Consider the following 27,973-nt stretch of genomic DNA (forward strand, 5'->3'; position numbering starts at 1 on the left):
TCTAAAAAGACAATTCTCCAAAGAAGACATATGGATGACCAAAGAACCCATGAAAAGATGTCCAACATCACTCATCATTAGAGAAATGCAAATCAAAACCACTATGAGGTACCACCTTACACCAGCCAGAATGGCCATCATCCAAAATTCTACAAACAGTAAGTGCTGAAGAGGGTGTGGAGAAAAAGGAACCCTAGTCCAATATTGGTGGGATTGTAAATTGGTGCAACCACTGTGGAAAACAGTATGGAGATGCCTCAGAAAACTAAAAATAGAATTACCATTTGATCCAGCAATCGCACTCCTGGGCATCTATCCAGAGAAAACCATGACTCAAAAAGACACATGTACTCCAATGTTCATTGCAGCAGTATTTGCAATAGCCAAGACATGGAAACAACCCAAATGTCCATCAACAGAGAAGTGGATAAAGAAGATGTGGTACATATACACAATGGAATATTACTCAGTCATTAAAAGGAACAAAATAATGGTATTTTTAGCAACATGGATGGACCTAGAAATTATCATGCTAAGTGAAGTCAGTCAGACAATGAGACACCAACATCAAATGCCATCACTGACATGTGGAATCTGAAAAAAAGGACACAATGAACTTCTTTGCAGAACAGATATTGACTCACAGACATTGAAGAATTTATGGTTTCCAAAGGAGACAGGTTGGGGGGTGGGGGGACGGGCTGGGGATTTGGGATAGAAATCCTATAAAATTGGATTGTGATGGTCATTGTACAAGTATAAATGTAATAATTTTGTTGAGTAATAAAAGAGTATAGCACTGGGAACTATGTCTGGTCACTTATGATGGAGCATGATAATGTGAGAAAAAAGAATGTGTACATGTATGTGTGATCACCTTGCTGTGCAGTAGAAAACTGACAGAACACTGTAAATCAGTTATAATGCAAAAAATAAAAATAATTATAAAAAAATAGAGTCATCAGAAGAAGCATTTTCTCATCTAGGCTTTATATTTTGTGTGTCTGTGTGTAAGAATATGACACTTGGAGCTTTTGCAGCCATTTTATGACTATGGCGAGATAAATCTACAGTCAAAAGCTAATATGATGAGGTTGGCAGAACTGAGCTATAAATCTAGACCTTTGATTGTATTACATAAAACTGAATTAACCAAACTTGAAATCTTTAGCAAAGTCAAAGATACAAAGGTAGGGGGAATAGCATTTTTAAAAATAGTTCTGGAATAGTCGGATATTTACATATAAAAATAAATAAAATAAATAAAAACTTACCCTTACCATGTATCACTTGCAAAAATTAATCTGAAATGGATCATAGATCTAAATATAAAACTAAAAGTATAAAAATAATGGAAGAAAACATAGGAAAAAATATTTGTGACCTTAGGACCATCAAAGTTTTTTAGATATTATTTCAAAAGTTGGATCCATAAAAGAAAAAAAAAATACCATGGACTTTACCCCAAAAGAAAACTTTTAAATAATGGGAAAACTTAAATCTAAAATATGCGAAGCCTTAAAACTCAGTGATAGACAAAAAACCCTCACTTCAGAAATGAATAAAAATGAGCAAAAGATTTGAACAGTTTCCCAATGAATTGCAAATAAGCATATAAAAATAAATACCATTATTTATCAGAAAAAAATGCACATTAAAATCACAATGAGATACTTATGCATACCACCTTGAATGCCTAAAATAAAAACACTGCCCATACCAAGTGTTGTTGAGAATGTGGAGCCACTGGAACTCTGATGCATTGCTTGCAGACAGGCATAAATGGTTATAGCCACTTTACAAAACAACTTGGCAATTTCTGAAGAAATTAAATGTACATTTAATATATGACCCAGCTATCCCACTCCTAAAATTTCTCCAAGAGAAAACATACATATTCATACAAAGACATGAACACAAATATTCTAAAAACTTCATTAATAAGAGACAAAAAACCAAGTGATTATCAACCGGTGAAAAAAATCCATGTACTAGGATAGATATCAACCATGTAAAGGAAAAAAAAGCTAACTGACACATGTGACAATGTATATGGATTTCAAAATATTATGTTAAATAAAAACAAGTGCATAATTTATGATTCTATTTTCATGAAATTCTAAAAAAGCCAAAGATAGAGAACAGATCAATTGTTGCCAGGGATTGGTGGTGGGGTGGCAAAAAGCAAGCCCAGTGAAATGCGTGGAGGTGATGAAAAAAATCTGATGTCATGATCATGTATGGATTATCCAACCATACACATTCTTCAAAATCATTGAATTATACAATTAAGTTCTTTGAATTTTATTTTATGTAAACTATCTATCAATAAATTTGATTTTTTATTAAAGTATAGTTGATTTACAGTGTTTCATCAGTTTCTGCTGTACACTTGATTTTTTAAAGTATCTGCATTTTGCTTATTTCTCTACCTCTGTTCACCTTTCTTTGTCACTTCCAATCAAGAAAAAGAATACCTAATCTGTGATTCTTCAAAACTATGACCATTTTGGTGAATGTAAATACTTTGAAAAATGTTTCATATATTTTTATTAATTTTAACTCTCTGAAAAAACAGTATCTGTTCCAAGAATTACATTCCTTTGGATAAAAGCACTGGTATTGCAAGGAGCATTTTGTGTCTTATTACAACATATAAGACATCACTGGAATTCAGAGCAAAGAATTAAATAACAGAGAATAATACATGGTCTGTCTCTTTTCACCTTGTGCCCCCTGAGATTATGTAAACTACAGGGCATAAAATTGAACTAGCACTGGCCTTCATTCTGAATATACTCTCATCTCTGAATAGATTTGAAATTGATTACCAATCACTTTTGAGTATGTGCTTTCTCTCTGTCCCTGTCTATGTCTTTCTCTTTCTGTAGCAAACCATGCAGTGTTTCATATATAAATTCCATTTTTACTTCTTACAATTAAGAAAGTCTGCAGCCTTTAAAAGTGAATTAACTACAATCTTATTCTAAAATTAAAATTAAAATGCTTTTCAGACATGGATATATTTAGTTAACTCTTTATTGCCACTTTTTTTGGCAGGCTATGAAGAAAAACAGTATTTGTACGGCATTTATAATGCTACTACAGCCAAGAAAAGTGAACAATTTTCTGACAAGAACTCCATCCTTATGCTTCAACAAAAGAGACGTAAATAAGTCTCAATTCTTAATCTGAAATCTGGAATGATTTAGCCAAGAAAATCACATTTGGCATTTTAACACTTTCTAACTTTACTTCTTTTCCCATTTCCATTGTGTATTTTAGCCATTTTTTCTCATGAAATTTTACTTATATGTATTTTTTATTACTATTACCATGGAAAGTTAAGTGACTCTCTTTCAACTTCATGCACCAACTTCAACAATTCTTTATTTTATTTTTTAGTTTTCTTGAATATAAAAGGATAAAAATAGCTCTAAGGACAAAGCTTTTAAATATGATAATCACAGATTATCCGACAATTATCCATATTGGTGTGCATAAAAGAAAATTCAGGCAGTTTTTGATATATGTTCAGAATTTTCTTTATTTTCTTAGTCATATCTTGCTTTTGTAATATACCATTTTATGTCCTCTAGTCTTTTAGAAGACAAAGCTCTCTCTCCTGACTACTGGACATCTTTTATTTGAGCATAGAAAATTTGTTTTTGGAAACTCTGCACATATATACAACCTATTTTCTGTCATTTCTTAAAAATTAAAGATAAGTTAATTTTAGGAAGGTGATGAATAAGTGGGAATGTGAATATTGAGAATCACTACGTCTTTTCAGATACACATAATTCTGGTCATAACTTTTAATATGCTTTAGAGATCAAAGAAAATGTCAAGAAAAAAATAGGGAGTTCCTGTCGTGGCGCAGTGGTTAACAAATCCAACTAAGAACCATGAGGTTGCGGGTTCGATCCCTGCCCTTGCTCAGTGGGTCAAGGATCCGGCGTTGCTGCAAGCTGTGGTATAGGTCGCAGATGCGGCTCGGATCCCGCGTTGCTGTGGCTCTGGTGTAGGCCAGTGGCTACAGCTATGATTCAACCCCTAGCCTGGGAACGTCCATATGCCGCGGGAGCAGCCCAAGAAATGGCAAAAAGACCAAAAAAAAAAGAAAAAGAAAAAAATAAAAATCTAGGAGAATACTAGTAGTTTCACTTTTTTAACTGGTAACTTTACTTTTTTTTTTTTTTTTTTTCCTTGTGCTCAGGAAAAAAGAAGTTCCATATATTTTGGAGCTGTTTTAAGACATTTAGTAATAAGCTACAAACCCTTTTAGCTGGTGGAAAAGCTGGTCTCACAGTGCAAACAATACTTCTTGGTTTTAGAAGAGGGGGAGCTAAAGGCCAAAGGGTAAATTCCACTTGTAACTTGCTGCATATTTTTGTGGGCAGAATCAATGCCAGAATGGTCAGCAGCCTTCACACCACCAGGCTAGCTTATTGCTTATGTGACCAACTTCCCTAAGATATGATAGAAAAGTCACTCTGAAAAACTAAATGTATTGATAAGTTACAAAAAATTAACCCTGCCTTATTTTTGTTAGATTTATGATTTCCGCATTGCTTCATGAAAATCTGCTTTGTGAGGTTTTGTCTTTGTTTTATTCAGAGTGTAGGAAGAGAAGGAGGATGTGAGGAAGAAAAAGCCTGTGAAAGAGTTTGTTTATGACATTTGTTCTTATTGTTTAGAAGAATTTTTAAGCCATTATGGAAAAGGCCAAAAATAAGAAGAAGGAATAATTATGAAGACAATATTTTTAAGATTCCTTTTGAGAATAGGGATAAAGAAAAAATAAGCCAGTTATAAAGAATGTCTCCCCAAACCCAGGTTTCCTGTCTAATTAGATTCTGGCAGAAGTTACATTCTAAAGCATTCTTCAAAACATTTGGGAATTTTTAAAAATCTCTCTACAGGGGGCTGTATTGGCAAGCACAGGCCCAACAGTGAAGAAAATGATGGAATCAATAAGACATCCCAAGTCAAAAGAGTAACATTCTGGTACTATACCTCCCAATAGATGTGTCTTTTGCATATTAACTGGAAGAAGTAAAGCCCCAAGAGCAAAAGAGGACTACTAAATGTCGTGCGATATACTTTGTCTTTATTCAAAGCAATCTGTAATTATTATGCTCAATAACTATTGGTAACATTTACCTGGGGAGGTAAAATATTTGGGGCAGAGATTAAACATAAGCCTCTACTATCAAAGTGTGAAACTCAAAGAACACTGAGTGAGAATTATTTGCATTATTTTTTTCTGCATGATTTAGACCAATAAGTGTTTCAAATGAAAAATTAAATTAAAAATATTAGTCAAGGTAGATTAGTTTCCAGTTTACATGTTAGGAGCTTGGAAGTTGCCACCATGCTCTAACAAGAAAAAAGCTAAATAGACTAAAAAGTCCACAGTTCTTAGATCTGTAAGAGAGTGGAGAGACACAGGGAAAACTGTCCATGAGATTGAAGAGATGGACAGGTAATGACAAGGATTTTCTACTAACGGTGGAGGGAAACAGTGCTGGTAGCAAAACCTGAACCATAACTGATGAGTTGCTAGAGGATCAATGAGAACAAATCATAGAGTTAAAAACTCCATGGGGATCCAGGAATATGGGGACTCCCACAGTATCATGAGATTTACCTCTTAAAGCTCAACCATATGCCTACAGTTAATATTAGAAAAAAATTTCCTCTTTCTTCCAGTAGTAGGAGGAAAAAGGAACCATTTTGAAATGCACCACGATACTCAGTTCTTAACAAAGCCTACCCTAAGGGGACGCTAGTTAACCAGAACCTATCCTGCTGGGGGATTATTAGAGCCTAACTAAAGTGGGAAAGCCCAATCCAGCCGTGTTATGATGCCTAAATTCTACATAATACAGGAAAACAAGAAAAGGAAATAAAATGTATAAATTGTGAAGGAAAAAATAAAACTATCTTAGAGCACAGATAATATAAGCATCTATATGGAACTTAAAAGAACTTGGAAAAACACTCCTATAATTAATAAATGATTATAGCAATATTGCAGAGTACAAAGCTAATACACAAAGGTCAATTGCTTATTTAGCAGCAAATGAACAAGTGGAATTTGCAATTAAAAACACTATGCCATTTATGACAGTTCCCCCAAAATAAAATACTTATGTATAAAACTAGCACAATATAGAGAAGACCTATATGAGGAAAACTACAAAAATTTGATGAAAGAAACCAAACAAGAACTAAATAAACAGAGAAAATTCCCATGTTTATGGATAGAAAGAAAACATTGTCATGATGTCAGTTCTTTTAAATTTGATCTATAGATCAATGTATTCCCAATCAAAATCCCAGCAAAGTATTTCATAGATAATGACAGATTCTAAAGCTTATATAGAGAGGCAAAAGACCCAGGACAGCAAACACAATGTTGAAGAAGGACTTCAAAGTTGAAGGACTGACACTACTCAACTTTAAGACTTACTATAAAATCTACAGTAATCATGACAATGTGGTATGGATGATGAAAGAAAAATTAATCAATGGAACAGAATAGAGAGTTCAGATATGGATCCACAAATATATAATCAACTGGCCTTTGACAAATGAACAAAGGTAATATAGTGGACCAAAGAAAGCGTTGTTAACAAAAAATGCTGGAGCAACTGGACATACAAAAAAAATGAATCTAGATGCAGACATTCACAAAAAGTTAACTCAAAATGGATCATGGGCTTAAAGGTAAAATACATAACTATAAAATGCCTAGATGATAATATAGGAGAAAACCTATGACCTTGCATAAGCTGATGACCTTTTATATATAATACTAAGGGCACAACCCATGAAAAAAATAATTGATAAGATGAACTTCATAAAAATTTAACAACTCACACTCTGCAAAATACAATGTCATGAAAATAAGACAAGACACAAACTGGGAGAAAATATTTGCAAAACACAGATTTGACAAAGGGCTGCTAAAAAAAATATCCTATTATTCAACAACAAGAAAACAAACAACCTAGGAGTTCTCTTGTGGAGCAGGAGGTTAAGGATCTAGCATTATCATTGCAGCGGCTTGGCTCACTGCTGTGGTACAGGTTTGATGGTGCTCTGGGAACTTCCACATGCCATGAGAGTGGTTAAAAAAAATTATTTTATAAATGGACTAAAGACCTAAATACATACTTTACCAAAGAAGACATATAGATGAAAAACAGGCATAGGAAAATTTGCTGTATGTTGGAATTCATTAGGAAATTGTGAAATAAAGCAATGAGATACCAATAAACATGTATTAGAATGGCCAAAAGGCAGATCATGACAACACCAAATGCTTGTGAGCACACAGAGCAATAGAAACTCTTATTAACTGCTAGTAGGAATGTAAAATGGTAGAGCCACTTTGAAATACTGTTTAGTGATTTCTCACAAAACTAACATATTCTTCACATATGATACAGTAATTGCATGCCTTGATATGTCCCAAAAGGAGTTGAAAACTTTTATCTAGGCAGAAACCTGGACATAGATAGCAGTTGTTTATAGAAACTTTATAATTAGAAAAATCTGGAAGTAACCAAGATATACTTTAGTAGGTGAATGAATCAATAAATTGGTATATCTAGACCATGGAATATTATTCAGCACTAAAAAGATATAAGCTACAAAGCCATAAAAAAGAAAGCTTAAATGCATATTACTCAGTGGAAGAAGCCAATCTGAAAAGTCTACATATTGTATGATTCCAACTATATGACATTCTGGAAAATTCAAACTTATGGAAAAATTTTAAATTTTTGAAATTTTTAATGGAAAAATTAAAAATTTTGTAGTTGCCAGAGGCTGAAGGGCAGAGGGTGCAGGGAGAATGAATTAGATGGAAAATAGAGGATTTTTAGGGCAGTGAAAATACTGATGGTTACATGTCATAATACATTTGACCAAATTCATAGATTGTACAAAACCAATAGTGAAACTTAATATAAACTATGGACTATGGGCAATCATGATGTATCAATGCAGGTTCATGAAAGAAATGTACCACTCTGGTTGGAGATATTGATAAGGGGGAGACTATGCATGTGTAGGGACAGGGGGCATATGTGAAATTGCTGTATATTTCCCCCAATCTTGATGTGAACCTTACATTGCTCTTAAAAATAAATTCTTATACACATATCCATTCTATGTATAACTGAATCATGTTGTTCTACAGCAGAAATTCTCACAACATTGTAAATCAACCATAACTTCAATAAAATTTTACAAAATGAAAAAATAATAAATTCTTAATAAAAAGCCAAAAACTCTAGCCAGTATTTTAATAATAATTTGTGAGTTGATACCTCTAAAACTATTCATCTATACTATGACTTGGAAGTCATTGATTACAACAAAAAATATTGAGGACTCCTAGTGGTAACTTTTATGAGCGAAGATATTTGAGTTCCAGCAGCATTCATTTTATTATTTGTGAGTTCATGGACAAATCACTTTGCAACTCTGGGGTATATCTTTCCCATCAGTAAAATGAGGCCTTCCTGAGTTGTAAGGTTTTTCAAACCCTTGTGCCATAGACAGAATTAGGCAACAGTTGTATGTTGTCACTAATCTTCCTGACCTATTCTACATCAATTGTTTTTAGTCCTATTCAACCACAGGTAATCTGAGAAGCTAATTCAACACTAATGTGTTAAAGAGCAATAATGAATTTTTACTGTGTTCCACCTTTCAAATAACATTTAAAAAAAAAAGAAGTCTTAAACCAAAGTAATTTTCAAACACATTGAGAAATTTCAGTCAAATTAACTGGTTCAGAGAGGAAGTAATATTTTTCAATTCATTATTTTGCTTCCTAAATCTGTCTACACTGGTTCCCTTCTTCATCCAAGTTTCTGTATCTTACATGATACTATCTTAGCCTGGGCTATATTAATAAAATGTCTCAGACTGCATGATTTAAACAACAGAAATTGACTTTTTTTTACAGTTCCCAAGGCTAGAAATCCAATATCAGATTTTCTCACCATTTGGTTTCAGGTGAGGGGTCCTTCTTGACTTATAAAGACCTCCTCCTCACTATGTCTTACATGACAGAGAGAGAGGGAGGAAGAGAGAGCAAGTCTCTTGTGTATCTTCTTCTAAGGATATTAATCATGGGCTCAGGGCCCCACATTTAACTTTCTTAACTCCATAAGGCCTAATCTTCATTTTAGTCACATGGGGCAAGGGTTCAACATATGAATTTTGGGCAGACACAAATATTCAGTCTACGACACAATATTAACATCTACTTTGGCAACCAGGTTAGAAATTGACATCTGCCTCATTTTGTTCATAAAGTTCGATTGAATTCTTCCTCAAAATGTGTTTTGAATTTTGCTTCTTCCCTTCTTATAAACACTTGTCACTTTGTTGCATTTTTCCATACAGCCATACAGATACAATGTTCTTTATAAAAGGACAATGGATTTCTAATGACCCAGGTACTAATACTCAATGTGTGTGCATTCACATATGTGGAAAGATGCACAGTGTGTGTATGCGTGTGTATACTGGAGGTAGATGCAAAGGCCTTGGCGGTTGGTGAAGATGAGTCAAATCAAAACACAGGATGAGCTTTTTCTAAACATTTTTTTTCCTGGAAGCTCTCCTCTCCATATCTAAGCTTTAATTTTTTAAGCTATTCCCTAGATAGAGCTCATAGTCAACTTTCTCTCTCCTCTTTAGCCCAACTATGACGCCATACCATATTCTAAATCACTGAGGTACAGAATAAGTTCTCCATTCTGCTGAGATTTATTTCAGAGAGTGACCATATTTTACCCTTTGGGGCTATATGCCTTATAGCACACAGGAACACTCCAGATTTCAACTACCCTAGACTAGTCATAAGTACTAAATATCATCCTACAACAGTAGTTCCCAACATTTTTCAGTATCTGAACTGCTTTACATTTTTTTAATCATTATTAAAGAAATCAAAGAATTTGTGTTTATTTAGATTCTACCTATGGATAGTTAGCATAGTAGAAATTAAAACTGTAAACTTCTTAAAACACAAGACTATCCAGCATACATTCTATTAGTATTCAGAGTAATGATGTAACCACATGTCATGTAGCCTCTGGAAAATTCCATGGCACTCAAGGGAGAATGACAGTAAGAAGTCCAAATAACATCCCAGCATACTACAAAAAGAATTTGACTTTGCAGACTTCTCAGAAGACGTTTCAGGGGCCTATGGGTGTTTAAATTACACTTTGTGAGTCATTACTGTAGGCTATTCATAATTACTAAATATCGGTCTTGAAACTTTTCACTCCTGAAATCACTTCATCCTCAATTTTACTTTTTCCTACAGGGTCTGGCTTAAGTGCCAATTTCCCTATAAAGCATTTGTTGTTCTAGTTATTTCATAACAGTGAAAGTGGTAACAAAAATATTGGTAGAATCTGTATTAATTAAATAAAAATACTTATTAAAATAAGTAACCATATACTTATATTAACTTTTATTATTAGGAAAATAAAATCTAAGGGTAGAGTAGCCAGACCGTCTGATGTGTGTAAAAGAAACAGAAGAGTTGAGGATAGCTAAAAGCTTTGTCCTGAGCAACCAGAAGCATGAAGTTTCCATTGATGGAGAAGTGGTAGGCTATGAGGGAAGGCAATTTAGTGCAAGAGGGATATAAAGAGCTCGTTAGCGGCAGATCAAGTGTTAGAGGTCTAATCAAGATGTTGAGTACTAATTTGGATATATGAGTCAAGACTCTAAGGGAGACATTTTTTAGGAGATATAAATTTGGGAATCATCAGCATATGTGACTGGATGAAATTACCAAGAGAATGAGTATAAATAGAAAAAGGAAGAGATCTAAAATCAAGCCCCAGGACTTTCCAGAAACTGAGGTCAAGGAGATGAGATGGAGTAAGCAAAAGGGACAGAGAAGGAATGGTCTCAGAGGGAGGAGAAAACCAAATGATTGTGTACTGTAGAGCAAATAAATAAATGTGTTTCAGGGAGAGAAGGATCAAAAATATGCAAATGCTGCTATTAGGCCCAAGGATGCACTGTATGATCTTATAACCCCAGAGGCACGGTTCACATGTGCTATCTTGATGTCTGAACAACTACAATCAGGTACTGGGACCTTACTAGGTGCTATTATAGTGAGAGTTGAGAAGTGATAATTGCATTTAGCAATATGGAGGTCACTGGTGGCCCTGATAAGAGCAGTTTCATTGTTGTTGAGGATAGATTCTTCATTGAAGCATATTCAAGAGAACAGGAGATGCTAAATTGGAGAAAGTACAATCCTTTCAAGCAATTTTGGGACAAATGAGAGCAAAAATAGGATTACTAGAAGGGGACATGTTTTCTAATAAATAAATTGTGATGATAAATTATATTTTCTGAGTGTAGCTTTGGCTTTAACTTAAAAGTTTTCAGTGTGCAAGCACTTGCTTTGTCATTCATTCCAAAACTGTTTGCTATCTTAATTGAATTTTCATCTTTATACCTAAGAGTTATGTAGAATGTTTAATGTCCCATTAAGTGGGCTATGAGACATTTCTTTTGTGATTTATTTTACTTTTATCATCTAATAATCAAATATTAGTTTCTCTTATTTTTGTGTACTAAAATTTTCTAGGGATTTTCTTTTAAATTGCCCATATGTTTTATTTAAGTATAAGTTGATTTACGATATTATAGTAGTTATAGGTGTACAGTCTAATAATTCAGTATTTTTTTCTTTTTACAGTTGTACTTGTGGCACATGGAAGTTCCTGGGCTAGGGGCAAATGGAAGCTGCAGCTGCAGACCTACACCACAGCCACAGCAACACAGGATCCAAGCCAGATCTTCAACCTACACCATAACTTGCAGCAACACTGGATCCTTAACCCACTGAGTGAGGCCAGGAATCGAGTCCATATCATCACAGAGACAGCATTGGGTCCTTGACCTCCTGATCCACAACAGGAACTACTAATTCAGTATTTTTAGATATACTCCACCAAAATTTATTATAAGATAAGGTGCTTATCTAAAATATTATTTAAATTATTTTAAAATGTTACTTAAATCCACTTTATTTTTACTCACTTTTTGTTGACTCATTTTGTCTATGATAGAAATAATCTACTGATAGGCTGAGACCAGCACATGATAGTGCCCCTGTCTCATTTAATGCTTTTTGGTTTGACTTTTTTATCAGAAATTATATTGCATAAATAATGGCCTTTAAATACTTTTTCATTTTCTTTTCTTCCATGTAATTCTGTTTTCTGTGGGGTTCTTACAGCATATGGCATGCTTTTTAAAAGAAAAAAAGAAAATGAGTTCCAATCATGCCTCAGTGGTAACGAAACCAACTAGGATCCATGAGGATGAGTGTTCAATCCTTGGCCTCGCTCAGTGGGTTAAGGATATGGAGTTGCCATGAGCTGTGATGTAGACTGCAGACATAGCTCAGATCCTGCGTTGCTGTGGCTCTGGTGTAGGCTGGCAGCTGTAGCTCCAAATTGATCCCTGGCCTGGGAACTTCCATAGGCAGTGGCCCTAAAAAGCAAAACAAATAAATAAAATAAAATAAAAAGAAGAGAAAAAAAAAAGAAAAATCAAGAGTCTCAATGTTTAAAAGGATTGCTTATTCCATTAATATTTATCATGGATTTACTCGTCTGTCTGAGGTGATTCCTGCTGTGCTCTTTTATGTTCTCTTCTTAACACTTTTTCCTACTATTCTTGCATTTTCTTCCCTTTCCTGCCACTGACTGGATTGCTCAAGTTTTCCTTCTCCATTTTTCCTTTATTTAGCTATGACTTTATAAGTTATACATCCATTTCTATTCTCCTGTTAAAATTTTAAACAGTGTATTCAAACCGTAAAAAATGATTTCTAAGAGTTGATCCATACCAGATTGTTCTCTTCCATGAGACAACTAAAATAAATAAAATAACTGTGCTTTTACATATCCCCTTTCCCTAGCTTTTATATGTGGGGACACACAAGGGTAAGATGTGTTGTATTTTTTTTAATTTCAGACCCAATTTTTTTGACTTTTGGTATCTTTGAACTTTTACTCAGGGCATTTAGTATTTGTACTTCAGTTCTTTGGAAGATAGGATTTATAATCAAATATGGGTCTATTCCACACTGTCAGCATTTTATTATTATCATAACACAAAATAAAGCTGTAGTAATTCTTGGCGTTCATTTGTTGCATAAATATACACATTGATCAATGAAAGAGAACAGAGGATTCCAAAAGAGGCAAATTCTTATGTTAGCATTTAAGAATCTGAATCATTTACGGAAAATGGTGAGTGACCACATGATAATTGCTATTTGGAAAATATAAAGTTCAATCCCATAAACATATACAACATAAACAAAAGGGTATTTCGGATAAGTAAGAGGGACAATGTAAAATTTGTTAAATATGACACATTTGGAAAAATCTTGAAAATATTTTAATAGTCTAAAAAATGGAAAAGTCTTTTCTAGTAAATTACAAACTCTAAAATCTATAGAAGGAACATTTGATATATTTGGCCATGTTTTAATACTTCTGTATTTTAAAAGATCTTATGATCAAAGATTAAAAAGCAATGCACTAACTACGAAAACAATTTTAAACACATACAAGAGATATAATATTTATAACAAGAAGACATCAAAAAGAAAAATACAGTGCAACAGAAAATGAGAAAAGAATAAAAAAATTATTCGGGGAAGAAATATAATTAGCCAATAAATACAAGAACATATTTCAACCTCACTAAGAATCAGGTGAAGGCAACATTAAAACAAGATTTATGTTTTATCCAAAAATGATAAAAAAAGGTTTTTCAATATTAATGACTAGTTATGAAAGGTGAAGTCAGAAATGTAGACCAGGACCAGTTCACATAGGGCTACATAGGCCATAGCATAAAGTTTGGATTTATTCAAAGTACAATGAGGAGTTCACTTGTACAGCAGGTTAAGGATCCAACATTGTCCCTGCAGTGGCTTGGGTTGCTAGTGTGGCTTGGGTTTGATCCCTGGCCCAGGAACTTTCACATACCATGGGTGCGCCCGCGCCTCCCAAAAAAATACAATGAAATGATTATTGGAGGGTTTTCATCAGATAACATAACTTGATTTGTGACTGGAAATGTCACTTTCATTCCCACAAAGAGAATGAATTGTAGGGGACAAAATTAAAACACAAAGTCTAGTTAAGAAAATGATACAGTATTCCAATGACAGATTACAGTGGAGTGCATCAGCTGTGGACATAGGATTCAATGAGTTTAGCCAATACTTAGGAAGCAAAACAACAGAACCTATTGTTATGTGGAATGTGAGAAAGATATCAAACAAGATTCCAAAATTTTGGATTTGAGCAATCAGGGCAGGTGGTGGAACAATTTTTTAAGACTGAATAGCAAGAGGAGCTGTTAAACCTATGGGAATCAATAAGTTTTTATCATCCTAAGCTTGAGTTAATATTAATTATAATAAAACTAACTTGTATAATACATAATGTTTTAAACTCTTGTTTTATATTAAACTCATTTAATCTTCATAAAATCCTATTAATAGACAGCTCTTGCATATCCAAGTGAAACCTTAAAGAGGCAAGCTGAGAGACAGGAGAGTAATTTTCATATCGATAACATTTTATATAGATAGTTTTTTAAAGCTATGGTTCTCAATAAGACTTTCTACTGTTCTGGGTATCTGCTGATATGAAACAGCAACCAATATAAACAGTCAGGGATTCTGTGGTTTGATAATTCAGACAGTGCACAGTTAAGATGGCTTTTTCTCCAGAACGTCTGGAAATGGCTTAGGGGAAGGGAACCATCCAAAGGGCCCTTCCCTCACATGTCTGGCACCTGGTGTGGTCAGCTAGAAGAATGTAGTTAAGATCTGGACTGTAGCATGTACACATGACCTCTACATATGATTTGTACTTCTTACTGCAAGGAAATCATAGCAAAGAGAATAACATCTGAGAGAGTTAGGCTTCAAAGAGAATGAAACACAAGCTGCCTACTTTCTGTCACCTAACCTGGTAAGTAACAATATGATTTCATTTCCACCATACTTTGTTGGTCAAGCCATGAATCCACCCAAATTCAAGGGGCAGGTACTTAGACTCTACTATCAGTGATGGAAAGGAGTGTTAAAGAATCTGTGGACTTTAAAAAAAAAAAGGCCTCAGGGTTCCCATCATGGCACAGCAGAAACAAATTCAACTAGGAACCAAGAGGTTGCAAGTTTGATCCTTGGCCTCGCTCAGTGGGTTAAGGATCCGGTGTTGTTGTGAGCTGTGGTGTAGGTCACAGACATGGCTCGAATCACGTGTTGCTATGGCTGTGGTATAGGCCAGCAGCTGTAGCTACAACTGGACCCCTAGCCTAGGACACTCCATATGCTGTGGGTGTGACCCTAAAAAAAAAAGCAAAAAAATAAAAATAAAAATAAAAAAACCTCCACACCTAGAATGTACAGAGAAGGGAGATAGGACTGAACACTGGACAACTCTAATACTTGGAATATTCAAAAAAGAAGCCAACAAAGGAAACTATATATATATATATATATATATATATATATATATATATATATGTACCTAAACACATGGAAAAAATATTGGAAACATATAGTAGTAAAGCCTAAGGATAGATACAATTGAGAAAAAAAGCAAAGGGGAATATTTCACTTATGATTCTTGATAACTTCTGTAGAGCCTGAAACACTTTTTTTTTGTCTTTTTGCCTTTTCTAGGGCCACTTCTGAGGCATATGGAGGTTCCCAGGCTAGGGGTTGAATAGGAGCTGTAGCCACCGGTCTACGCTAGAGCCCCAGCAATGGGATCCAAGTCGCGTCTGGGACCTACCCCACAGCTCACGGCAATGCTGGATCCTTAACCCACTGAGCGAGGTCAGGGATCTAAACCCACAACCTCATGGTTCCTAGTTGGATTCGTTAACCACTGCTCCACGACAGGAACTCCTTGAAACATTTTTAAATGTATTAATATTTTATTTGAATATTATGTTTCAAATAAGTGTTCAATAGATTATAACATTATCATAAAATGTTTGTTAAATGTATTTGTTCCTTATTCTGTCACTTGAAGTATGTAATTTTTTAAAAACATGGATGTCAATAATGGCAAATAAAACTCAAAAATTTTCCAATAAAGTTGAATATTTAGGTTTTTAAAGTAAAGAGAAATAAATTTCAAATATTCTCCACAATTCTGGTCCCCATCCCTGGGTGTTCAGACTTAGTGGAGAAGAAAAAGGAGAAGAGACAGAGATTACATTGCAGTTTTCCCTTTCCATTATTAGCTAAGGTCAGGTAATTATCTGTACATTGCATTCTTAAAATTAAGAATCAAGAAAAATGAATTATTATTTTTAATAGTTATTTCCCCAATACATTTTTTTTCTACCACACAGCATGGTAACCCAGTTACACATACATGTACGCATTCTATTTTTGCACATTATCATGCTCCATCATAAGTGACTAGACATAGTTCCCAGTGCTACACAGCAGGATCTCATTGCTAATCCATTCCAAAGGCAATAGTTTGTATCTATTAACCCCAAGCTCCCCAACCGCCCTACTCCCTCCCCCTCCCCCTTGGCAACCACAAGTCTATTCTCCAAGTCCATGAAGGAATCAAGAAAAATTAAACAATATTTTAACTGAGTTTGAAGAGGTTTATAGTTACAAATTTAGCTGAATAAGAATCTTGATTATTTTACGGCTTTCCAACTTTATGTGATTATTATAAGAGAATTCTTATTGCTAGATAGATAGATGATAGATAGATAGATAGATAGATAGATAGATAGATAGATAGATGATAGATAGATGGATGATATAGATATATAAATAGTTCTTTGTTCTAAAGAATTGCATTCATCTCATAGCAAATTGTTATTGGAAAAAAATATTTGCTCATAAAACCTACAGCAGCCACTAAAATGTAATCAATCTTTCTCTAAAAAGACTGAATATTCATTCATAGTTCACCAAGCCTCCCAGGATAAAGCAGTCAAATTGATCTATTCCTTAGATTTTTATCACTACTAATTTTATCTGAGAAAAAAAAAAGACAAAAAATATTTCTTCACTCCCATTGTCCAGTCTTAAGCGGGGCTTAGCACTGCTCTGTCTTCTTACTCAACCAATGACAAATGGTTTGAAAAAGTATTATTGTAATCTGTGAAATCACTAGACAACAGACCAATGATGGAATGCCCTTCCATACAACACCTCTTGAAATTTCTAATAAAAATTTCATATCTGGAGCAGCTTAGGTCTGACAGACAGCCCCAACATGAAATGCCAATGTTTATTCATTTAGTACCCTCCTGCCTTTAAAGGAAGACACTGGCTTTTGTCCTCATGCAGTGAAGAGTGTGCGCTTACATTTTCAGAAAGCATTTGACAAAGTTCCACATCAGAGATCAAGGTCTTGGTAGAGAGATTGAGGTCTACAAAAGGAGGAAAACAGAATGGACATAAATGTACATAAAATGGATTGAATGTTGGCTAAAGGGCAGATGAGGGTACGATCATAAATAGAAACTTTTTCATGGTGGCAAAAGGCAACTGGAGAGATATTACTGGATCAGTTTGAGAATTTCACTTATTTATTAACTGTGATTAACCATGAATTTGGCAATTGAATAGAAAGGAACATATCTGGTTCTCTAAATATAATTATGTTGGAAGAATGGAGAATAAAACTGAAATTCTATTTCCTAAAGGAAAAAACAACATTGAATTGTGTGATATATAGCTTATAAACAGATACAAAGTAACAGGGCTTTAGGTTGAAATGTTAATCTATATGTTTTGGAGGTTTTTTGTTTTTGTACTCTACTTCCTAACTGCTATAAAGAGGAGAAAACAGGTAAATCGAAAAGAGAAAGGAAAGTAAAATGGAGAGTCCATAAAATGGAAATGGAGAGGAGAATTTTTTTTTCAAGAAAACCAGGAAATTATGGACTCAGCACTCAGCTGTCATCGTGGACTCCTTGTCCCTCTAAATCATCAGCCATTGTTGGGTTTTCAGGTAAAATGCAACTTACCAGTTATGCTTAAATTTCAATAAACTAATGACAAATATTTAGTATAAGTATGTCCCAGGCAATATTTATGGAATGTAGTCACACTAAAATGTATTTGTAATATACCTGAAATTCAACTTTACTTGGGTGTCCTGTTTTCTTGTTATTATTGTTGTTTTCTAAATCTTGCAACCTTAACCCAGAGACAAGCTGCCGTCCAACAGTTCTGAAGAGCTGTAAGCCCTCTGGGGAAAGAATGGGACATTTGGGTACATTATTGGGAAAAAAACAAAAAACAAACCCTGGTTAGGAAGAAAGTGGATTCAAACAGAACCAATCACCGTTATAAAATAAGATTTCTGTGAGTGCCCTTTGAGTTTATCCTCTTTAAAGAAGCTGACTCCCTGCTTTACTTTTCCTGCCCTATTCATTGTGAATATGACAATTTATATTTAAAAATATTTTTCTGTAGCTAACATCATAATTTTTTTCTAGTCTTGAGGATATTTTTGTGTTTTGCTTTCTTTTTATAGAAAAATTATTTTAGATAATTTTAAACATATAAGAGCAATTTCAGTCAATTTGAACCTAAATTAAGTACCTCAAACTTTCTAACACTACAAGACAATTTTTAAAAGCCATGTGATATTGTCAGGAGAGACAGGAAATTCAGCTTCTGTCTCTCCTGTCTGGTATCATTGCATATTTGAATAAGAACGTGACTTTTTTGGCCTCAGTTTGCTTACATGTAAGAAAACAACATTGAAGTAAGTAAATTACATTAAAACTATTTTCTAAGTCTTTAGACTTTAAAATTGCAAAAATGGAAAATGTGATACCTACATGGTAGATTAAAACTTAAAGTTGATCTTTTTTCTTTGATACAGTCCTCCAATCTTTCACTTATAGTTTCAAGGCCTATGCAACCTGAAATATATGGCAGTCGAATTCCAAAATTCAGTCCCAGGACTTGCATTTCCAACAATACAACTGACTGACCATTATAAAAACTCCCCTGCTATGAAAAACTTATTAAAAATGTGTTAAATACAACACAGGCCTTTTATGTCCATAGCTGAGTCACGAGACAGTGAGTCATCTCCAGGGGCAGAAATTAGAGAAAAGTTGAAAACCAGAAATGGAAGTGAACATAGGACTTAGCTGTCCTGATTGTGGGTATGAATTTAGGGGTGGTGTTTAGTTATTGCTAACCTTGGTAACCAAGGGGTTGGGATTTGGTGGACATTAAGGAACAAATGATAAAAGTCTAGATCCAAGTGATCTCAAGATTTCCAATTAAGACACCATAAAAAGCCAAAATCCTGGAAAAGATACTCCTCACTGAAAGATTAAACTTTAAAATAAATACTTTCTGCCAAAGAGAGATGAAGAGAAAGTATATCTATCATGACACTGGCATTTCATGCAAAACCAATTCTCATTTAAGAATTAAATCTATCCATCTACCTACATATATACACATATACTGTACATTCACATACCTACAGTGTATGTGTGTGTATATATTTCCCAGGAAACAAAACTATGATTTAATCAAAGAACTTCCAACACCTCCAGGGTGGGTCTTGGGAAGGGTGTGTGTGATCTACGTTTAAAAGGAAGAACTTAATTGATTTGGTAAGAAACTAAACTCTGACAGGAGTAGCTTACATGTTCACCAAATAATGTTCCTTTTCCTTCTGTTCACATGGTTTAACAGCATTTCCCAGCCTCCCTTGTAGTCAGGTGTGGCTTCATCATGACTTAGGCCTATAGAATCTAATCCAATGGTGAAAATGAGCCTGTATCTATAGCATCTAATACAAAGCCTTTATAATAGTAGGTATTCAATATAAAAGAATGAATGAATACCCTCCTCTCCTATCTCACATTTCTTTTTGATTCAGTTACTCAATAAATACTGATTGAGGACTCCACTCCTTTTTGGCCTCCTGGGACTTCTCCACTTAAGGACTAACCCATCTCTTTCCTACAATATCTTATGGGTCACAATACTTTGCACACCCTCACTACTATAAGAATTCCCACGATGTCTTCCTATTTTTCCAAATTGACAACTATAAGCTGCTAAATCATTATGAGGGCATTCTTGCCAATTTATTTTTGGCATAATTCCCTAATCTAAGAAATGCACTTTGGTGAGGATCTCTCCAGTTGTGCATTAGTTTTAGTGAGGATTTGTGCTTTCTGATACAATTTTCCCATAGGGGTTATCCTGTTGCCAGCAGTTGACAATAAACCATTTAGGCAATATTTTATTAAAATGTATCACCTTAAGTATAGTCTCTAGGAATTGCATAAAGCAGGCTTTGATATCTTGATAAAAACACAACCGCAATGGGCAGTCTTAAAAACACCTCTTTGAAAAGCAAAAGGTTGCATGGTATATTGCTATGCCAAATTTAAATTTTCCATATCTGAGGTATCTTCAGAGGAATATCACTGTTTATCTTCCCTCATGCGGTCCAAAATTATCTGGGAGCAGTCTAAAAAGAATTTTAAAATGGTAAATATATGTGTTCTTTGAAAATAAACAAACACTTTTTAGACATGACCAGTTACTTAAACACACTATCTATCATTATAATGAAAACCCTAGTCTTTTCCTAACACACAAAGCATTATCGTTTTGGCTTATGAATTTGGCTGTGACAGAGCTCTCCCCCCTTTCATTTTATATATTCTTTGAACATCATCCCCTGCACTGTCCTGTGTATAGACTAATTAAAAGAATAATATTACATTTCATTTTCCTATTTTTATCAAAAGTGATTATCTTTAACAAATTCTTTAAATTGTACTGCTTTTGTATCAGTGATTAATGTATTGTGCCTGGTTCTTCTTGCCTGTTAATTGTTTTATACAAGTGGATGCTAATATAAGCAATAGGGTTTTATTAATGTCCCAATCAAATATATTGAAGCATATATGTGTTAAATACACGAGTGCTAAATAGGTGATCTTTCTTAAAAGAACATTAGGTTTTGAACATTGATCCATATTTACTAATTACTGTCTCTTTCAAAGCATTTCAGCAAGATGATTAAAAATTGTTTATATTTTATCATATAAAACAGTATATCTATTAACACATAGATTTATTGAAACAGAATAAGTGAAACCCCAACCTTTAAAGATACAAACTTGAATATAATCATATTTATAATTCAATCCATATTTATTTAAATGCATCTTCTTTTAATACGTATTTTAAAATAAAGCCTTTCTTCGCCAAGTTATAACAGTATATCACCTAGAATTAAATAAGTTCTATTGAAACCTAAAGAAAAAAAAAAAAAGATAAAATCAAAGTGTAGTTTCCATTACCAAGAAACATCCCAAAATTAAATTTGGTTCAAGTATCAATTATAGGGACTCAGAGACACTACAGAAATTTTTGAAAATTTTGAAAAAAGGATTAGCAGAAATAGAATAAAATGTCGATGTCAATGTAATTATATCAAACAATATTCAACTCTTTCTTTCCTCAATTTGCTAATATCTCTCACCTTGAAATCTTATCACAATGTTTTTCCTGCTTAACAATGAGTTGCCATCCATGAATGAATTAGATCTGATCTTAAGACAATCTCTAAAAATTCAGTTATTTAGTTCATTTTTACTCATATTTATTTAAATATGGTATTTTTAATGTCAAAAAATAGGGTATGAGGATGGATGGCAGCCTGTTCAAAACAATTTTCAATAATCATCAGGTACAGATGGTTCATGGGCACAATAAGCAAAGAGTTAAAAATCAATAGGAAAAAAAGATGAATCATCTATGGTAGTTTTAAAATACTGGGTTTAAATACTTTGTTTAAAAGTCTTTGCCACTCCTCCCAGTGAGAGATCAGGTCTATGAACCTTCCCCTAGAATTTGGGCAGCCTTGTGACTACTTAATCAATAGAGTTGGGCAGAGTAATGCTGTGTAAATACCAAGGCGGAATCATAAAAGACAAGGCAGCTTCACCAGAACATTCATTCTTGGGACTCTGACCCTCTGTGTAATATCCACCTGTTCTGAGGATGTTCTGTAATGGGGAAGCCGAGCTACGTGGAGAGAAATTAAGTATGTGTTCTGGTCAGCAGTCCTAGTCTTTGAGTCACCCCAACCCGGGTGCCAAGCATGAGTGTGAACGAGTTTGTGCATGTACTAGTATTAATTGTGTGAATTAACACAGGTGTATTTTAGTTTCCTCTGCAACTATAACAAGTTACCACAGATTAGTGGTTTGAAACAACACAAAGTTATTTTCTTATAATCTGGAGGTCAGGAGTCCAAGATGGGGTTTGCTAGGCTCTGCCGCAGGATTACATTCCTTCTGGAGCCTCTAAGGAAGGCTGTGTTCCCTTGCCTTTTCCAGCTTCTAGAAGCTGCCTGCATCCTTGATATGTAACCCCTTCCTCTATCTTCAAAGCCGACAATGTCTTTCTCTCATCACATCACTCTCAACATTTACTCCTTTGCCTCCCTTTTCCACTGACCAGGATGCTTACGATTACATTGGGCCCAGCAAGATAACCTAGAATAGTTTTCCCACCTCAGCCTCCTTAACATAATCACATCTGCAAAGTCTATTTTGCATATAAGATAGCATATTCATAGATCCAGGGGATTAGAACATGGGCAACTTTGAGACCCATTATTCTGCCTACCACAAACTGATATAGCCAGGACGAGCTTTATTATTAGCTGGGTCCAGTGTAAAATGAAAAAAGCAGCCACAGCAGGTCAGTCCAGGGCCCTTCTAAGTACAGAGCACTGTAGGACCACCAGGTTGGACATCCACCCATGAAAAGTCCCCTAGGCACAGCCCACGGGTATCACATCACTCACATCACATCCCATCACTCATACCAGTCCCCACAGCAAAGGTCCCAGATATCATGGAGCAGGACACTCTGCTATACCTTTCAAAATTTCTGACCATCAGAATGCAATAACACAATAAAATAATTCTTTCGAGCTGTTACATTTTAGTGTAATTCAGTACACAACAATGGTAAATGGAACACCATCCCATAGAAATAAGCTTATATGACAAAAACATTCACTTCCCAGGAGCAAGAATGAAAACAAATAGCTAAAATATATAGAAAAAAATTTCAACTTATTAGTCAAAGAAATGCAAATTAAACAATAATAAATTATCAGTCTGACCCTTTCATAGTGCCAAAGGATTGAAAACATCTCATGTTATTGAGAGGGTGAAGAAATTTTGGTGTGTTTATAAGTTTGTGCAAACATCTTAGAAGGGCAAATTGTTAATACCCAAAGACATTTAAATGTGTCCCCTGACCCAGTAATTCCACTACTGCAAGAATCCTCAAACATCTGGTCAAGGTTACTAGTCCAAATATTTTTACTGTAGCATGATTTGAAACTGGAAAAGAAAGACAGCCTAATAAATGTATAATAACAAGGAGAAGGTTGCATAAATTATGATACAGCATTATTATGGAATATGATATAGCCCACAAAGATTCTCACAGTAAAAACTGATATGGAAAGATACTTTATATGTAGTATTAAATTAAAAGAATAATATATGCACAATAGTTCCTATTTAATCCTGTTTTTGTAAAAATATGTATATTGATTTCTGTATAGAAAAATACATACCCTAAAAACTTAACTGTTAACTCTAAAGGAGGGAGATTGGGAGGTAAGAAAGGGAATAAATGAGGTTATAATAGGCTTGGTTCTGAGGAAATGGTCTGATTCACCTATGTTCCTCAAATAATTAAATTATTATTAACTTTTATTTTTACTCTCAAATGTATTCCAATGTGGATAAGATGATCACCTGAGAAACAGGGAGTCTCATTTCTTATTTTATGTACTTCTATATTGTTTGAATTTTCTAAAACTTTTATTTGTTACCTTGTCACACACACATACACATATTTTTGAAGGACAATTTGGCAGGAGCTTTAAAATTTTTTAATATTTTCTCACATTGATTAAGTTTTTTTCCCTTCCAAAGAAGAAGCAGGTACAGAGATTTTCATTTTAACTTTTTTTTTTTTTGTAGTAACGAAAAAGTGGAAACAAAATAATGCTGACTGGTAGGAAAAACTTAAACCACACAAAATTCAGCAGAATATGTTTTTAAAGAATTCTTTAAAACAGTTTTTAAAGAATAATTGAGTAGATTAATATATACAGACATGGGACAATTGAGATAGAAAAAGAGACAGAGAAAGAGAGAGGGAGGGGAAGGAAGAAGGAGAACAGGATAGGAGATGGGGAGAATTTATACTGAAAAAAATAAAATAAAATAAACCCTTTACAAGAGAAATGAGTAAATAAAACATGATTCAGTCTCATAATGGAACCGCAATTAACCATGATTATATGTGTGTATCAATAAATATTAGCATGGGAATTTGTTATATATTCTTACCCTATGATTCATCTTTGTTTAAAAATAGATGAAAGCTATATAGACATAGAAAAAGCAATTTTAAAATACCTATGGCAGAATCATGAATGTTAGTTTTCAGCTTTGTATATGTGTTTTGAATTCTTCTCAAGTATTTCTTGATAGGGATTTATGTTTAATCTTACAAATAATGGTGGGCTTTATATAAATCAATTTGCAATATTTTAAGCTTTCTGTAAGTCTCCTAAAATACAAAAACATAGCATTCAGGTTGTTTCTTTTTGTAACATTACTTTTTCCCTTTCAAATTTGCAATGCCCTTAATGAAATTAAATAATCTGACTTTTCCTATTATAAAGTCTGTCTTTAAAGTTTTTTTCCTTTCAAAATGAGATGTGTGACATTACACATTTAAGATCCAGCTAAGTATTTTTGCCAAAATCAAGATTCCAGTTCTATTGCTTAAAATGCCTGTAACATTACCATGAAACTTCACAAACCCAATGCAGATTTTTCACCTGTTGTATTTATTCTGCTTGTCATCTCCATTAACCCAAATTGAGTACTATAAATTTTCAGAATGTCTGATCATGAGGGGTTCCTAGGAAAGTGCATATAAACTAAATTCCCAGATTGTTAATGTGACATTCAAGGTCACTGGCAATCTGGACCAGACTAGTTTTCCAGCTTCATCTCCTGCCCCTTTCTTTGACTCATTCCATCCACTCTTCACTCATGTTCTAGCCTTAATGAAACACACGAAATTTTTTTTCCATTTTGATGCCTCTCTACTTTCTCTAGCCATAAAGTTTTCCTTTATGCTAATGAACCTGATTCGCGAATTCTCAACTAAGATAGTACACCTGCATCACCAAAGGAATTTTGTTGTCATTTGTTTTGTTTCATTGTGTTTTAATACAAAAGCCCCTTCCAAGGGACCAACTTAATCAGGACATTCAGGATGCAAACAGGATAAAACTACAATTTTAAAGACATATACAAGTGATTTTAATGGGATTAAAAGCCACTGACATAATGAAATGAAGAAATTCCTGCTTGACAGCACTGCTCTTTCCACACATATACCTAAAATTAATTATTTACTCATATCCATCACAATCTTATACTCATCTAACCAATTACAAGGTTCAATCAGTACAATAATACCCTGGGATATAATTTCATCCTTTACTATATCTGAAAATTCCACCCCTTTCCATTCTCATTGCCTTCATTCTAGGGCCCAGCCCAACATTTTTAGACTATTGTGATAGCCATCTAATCACTTCCAGTCTTAATTTCCTTCTATCCTGATTTCACCAAAGAGAGGGAACTTTTTTAAAAAATAAATATCTCTTGTTATTTTTATGATTGAAACATTTCAGTTGCCTTCTATTAAGTAAAAGTCTATAAAGACCAAATACTTCAGAACCTTTATAGGACATGCCCGCCTGACTCATCCTAACCCCACATTCTCACCCTTTGTTTACCTAATTCATCATTCAGGTCTCAAATATTATGTTCAGTCCTTAACACTGCTCCACTCATGCATACATGCCTCTAGATTAAATCTTCTTGTTATCTATTATCAGAATCATTGCTCATTCTTTTCATAGCCATCATAACATTTCCAAGTATGTGCTTTCCCATGTAAACTATAAACCACAAAAGAGCTGGAACCATACCTGCCTCCAGTATACGTAAGAATTCAGTATTTGGGAAGTTCTCTGGTGGCCTAGTGGTTAGAACTTAGTGCTTTCACTGCTGTAGTCCAGATTCGATACTTGCTCTAGGAACTGAGATCCCACAGCAAGCTGTTGCATTCTATAGCAAAAAAAAAAAAAAAAAAGACGAAAGATTTCAGTACATAATGAATAAATAAATGAATAAACCAAAAAAATCAATGAGTCATTAATTCCAGTTACCAGATGTTTTGTTTTGTTTAAATAAATTTTAAAAATTTCAGAATGCCAAGTTAAATATTTTGACTTTATCTTCTTTTTTTTAAAGTGTCTTGTGTTCTCTCTACAGATGCTTAGAAGTTTCCAATGAAAATACTGATTATTATAAAATATATTTTATATAGATAAAACACAGTAATACATTTATGTGTAGTGTATCAGTCATGTAGTGGATCTACACATGATTATATACAAAATTGATTGATAATAAGGACCTACTATATAGCTTGGGGAAATCTATTCGGTACTCTGTGACATCCTATGTGGGGGAAGAATCTGAAGAAGAATGGATATATATGTATAGATGGCTAATTCACTTTGTTATATACCTGAAACTAATACAGCATTTAAGTCAACTATATTCAAATAAAATTTACTTTAAAAAACTTAAAATGGCAATAATAATATTCTTTAAAAATTAGAAATAAAATTATAATTCTTTTACATAATTAAATGGTTAAACAAGAAATGAAAATTACAGTTAACGCAGGGATCCAAAAAATAATAAATATAAAAATCCATACAACTTGGCCTATGGAATTCAGTCAAAATGATATTCATGGTAAATTCACAGCTATGTAATGCTTTCATTTCTGATAATAGGATTAAAAGTTAATAAATATGCAGCTCTAGAAGGTAGAAAAAAAGCAATATTAGCCCAAGGAATGCCAAGGAAAATCAAAGCATTAAAAATGAAAATTCTGAATTAACAAAGAATAATTTAATTATTCAATATGTCCAATTCCTGATTCTAATGAAATAGATATGCTATTGAAATAACAAAAAGAAAATAATGAAAAGTTACTTCAAAATTATAAAAGTTTTTATTGTTTAAAATTTTTTAAATAAAAAATACAAAAACACTATACTATATAGAGTTATGAGTGGATTTGGGTTGTTTTTTACTTTTTCCTTTTTTTTTTTTTACTTTTTGCTTTCCCAAATTAATCATATTGTACTAGCGGATTTTTTCAATTTTTAAAGAAATAGATATATCCATTACTTTCTCCTATCTAAGGTGAGCTTATTTTTATTGCACTCATAAATCTTCCATTCCAAAACATTAAAATTTTCCAAATACAGAAAAACTAAATTCTTAACTATATACAGATAAGCAATGCTAAATAAAATAAGCATTATGAGAATTTGCCACAACAAAATAGTATTTATGTGTAATGATTATTTAATATCAAGCAATAGATTAACAAGTTATACAAATTTTCAAAATAACAACAATAAATACTAACAAGGAGGAGCTCCCATGGTGGCTCAGCAGGTTACAAACCCAGCTAGTATCCATGAGAATGAGTTTAATCCCTGGCCTTGCTCAGTGGGTTAGAATATGGTGATGCCTTGAGCTGTGGTGTAGCTCACAGACATGGCTCAGATTCTGCTTTGCTGTGGCTGTGACATAGGCCCACAGCTACAGCTCTGATTCTACTGCTAGCCTGGGAAACTTCCATATGCCACAGGTATAGCCCTAAAAAGCAAGTAAGTAAATAAATGAT

At 33.8% G+C, this 27,973-nt stretch overlaps 1 long non-coding RNA gene across 1 annotated transcript in view; it reads right to left on the reverse strand.

Annotated features, from left to right (window-relative positions):
• LOC125122198 (uncharacterized) overlaps window positions 1-26,304 on the reverse strand; it is a 92,199-nt gene extending 65,895 nt beyond the window's left edge. Inside the window, exon 1 of the long non-coding RNA XR_007133725.1 lies at window positions 26,190-26,304. This is a non-coding gene — a long non-coding RNA (uncharacterized LOC125122198). The remainder of the gene's footprint in view (window positions 1-26,189) is intronic.
• Window positions 26,305-27,973: the final 1,669 nt, after the last annotated feature.

The sequence above is a fragment of the Phacochoerus africanus genome, chromosome 3 (assembly GCF_016906955.1).
Source record: "Phacochoerus africanus isolate WHEZ1 chromosome 3, ROS_Pafr_v1, whole genome shotgun sequence".
Lineage (NCBI taxonomy): Eukaryota > Metazoa > Chordata > Mammalia > Artiodactyla > Suidae > Phacochoerus > Phacochoerus africanus.